This window comes from Heloderma suspectum, chromosome 15, assembly GCF_057233095.1.
Source record: "Heloderma suspectum isolate Gila_16-S chromosome 15, 16-S_ref, whole genome shotgun sequence".
In the NCBI taxonomy this organism is placed as follows: Eukaryota; Metazoa; Chordata; class Lepidosauria; order Squamata; family Helodermatidae; genus Heloderma; species Heloderma suspectum.
In genome coordinates, this window is record NC_139472.1 from 14,678,736 (window position 1) to 14,680,925 (window position 2,190).

Sequence of the window (2,190 nt, forward strand, 5' to 3'; positions counted from 1 at the left end):
TGATGATGATCTTAAGGTCCGGGCAGGCACATATGGGAGGAGGCGATCCTTCAGGTAACCTGGCCCCAAGCCGTTAAGGGCTTTAAATGTTAACACCAGCACTTTGAATCGGGCCTGGAAATGGACTGGCAGCCTGTGCAGCATGTCTGATGCACTTGCCTCCCAGGTGCGATTGGGTGCAGCTGGGAGTCAGGGTGAGAGGAATGCGACCCACTGGAAGGAAACAAGGAAATGGGTACTCACCAAAGCCTCTTCTGGTTCAGGATCTTTTCCAGGAACATCACATCTTTGGAAGCTTTTTCAGTTTCAGCTTTCTTCCACTTCACTGTGGGGCATGCAGAGACACTTGGCACCTTTTGTAGAGACATCGTTGCCCAAACTTGGGCTTGAGTTCCTCCAAACCTCCCCGACAGTAAATGGAGGGGAAATTTACACACCTGCAGGCACACAGATGCCCCCTCCGCAGGTGTGCAACGTAGCCCCGGTTACTGCAAAAGGGAGCGGCTTGTAGATCTCTATGAAAAAGACATGCTGGAGACCAGAGCAAGAGGGGATTCGAAACAGGGCACCTCCAAGGGTCGGAGCAATACGTAAAACCCTGGGGATCACCCAGCTATGGGGGTGATCTGCACCCTTTCTCCCCACCTCTCGACTATCAAAGGCTGTGAAATGGGCCCATAGACAGTCTCCTCTTTGGACAGTTACCTGGTATGTTCAACAGCTCAAATGTAAAAAGGTATCGGACAAGGCAAACCTATCTGTTTGAGACAGTAGGAGTTGCACACTTACGCAACTCTGAAAATATGACAAAAATAATTTTAAAGCCCCCCAGGACATTTGCGCACATTACTGGGGCCATTTAAAAAAATCGGTCCCTGTTTGTGCAAATGTGGGGTGCAATTTTTTTTAAAGGGGGTTACTGAATGGGTGACACCCCCTCCAAAGTGCTGCTTGCCAAAAGGCTTGCTGGCCAATGCCCGCACCCCATGATGGATTGGCAATTCAACAACTGCTACAACAAGCTATTGGGTGGTTAGGGTGGCTTCTTGCCCACGAACAAGCCACCCTGTGGGAATAGGTCTGGGCTTGCACGACATGACAACCTACCATGGCTCGTCACCCACGATGGGTTATGTCATGCAAACCCAGTCAATAATTAAAAGAATCATGACCCCATTTCTGCATTTTTGAGTCACCAAAAATTTTAAAAAGCCGGGGAACAAAAAGGGGGTAGTGATTGGAGTAGGAAGGGAGCCAGGGAGAGGAGACAAGGCAGGTTCTGCTGCAAAGGTGCTGGGCATATGTGCCAGAGCCGGCTGGAGGACTGAGGGGGGAAGAAAGGGAGAACAAGCCGTGGCACGCCCCATCATCTCTCAGGCATTCCATGGGTTGTTCCGTGAACAACCACCCACTGTGGCTCATTCACAGGGTGGCTTAGTGTGACGTACAAACTTGCCCAATATCTTGGCATCCACATTCATCAAGGAAATAGGCCTATATTGAGAACACAATGCAGGAACTTTTCCCAACTTGGAGAGAACTGTGATTTAACCTTGTTAAAAGGTTTCTCGCCAGGCACCACGTATTATTGCTGTAAGCTGGAGGTCGTCTGCCCTGGAAGGTGGCCAAGAAACATTTTAAAAAATAAATGGTGCCTGCGTGCCCTGCGTTGGGGACCCCTGTTTTAGGGGTGCCGCTATTATTACATTTCTAGACTGCCCCACAGCCAAAGCTCTCTGGCCGGCTTACAAAGGTTAGAAACAGGAGAAAATGCAATATGCAGAATTTTAAAAACGTATAAAACAGACAGTATACACCGAGACAACATCCTTCTAAAAACAATTTTGAGCAAGCCGCCAGACCCAAAGTCTCTTCGTCGTTTTTGCTGCAGCTACGCAGGCAACCCTCTGGGAATTGCCCCCATTGCACACAGCGGAGCTTATTCCGGAATACACGTGCAGACTGGAGATCGCGGTGTAAAAACTCTGCCGGGTTTGCAGTGGAGAGCGGGGGGGGAGAGAAAGAGCACGACATGGAGGGAAGAGCCCGCTGGGGGCGCGCGTCGGCCGCCCAGCGCGGCTGTTCCTCTGCTCCGCCGATCCTCCCTCCGCCGGAAAGGAGAGCGCCTCGCCTGAAGCCCCGCCTTTGCAGGGAGCGCGATGACGTAAGCGCGCACGAGCGCCTGCCCTT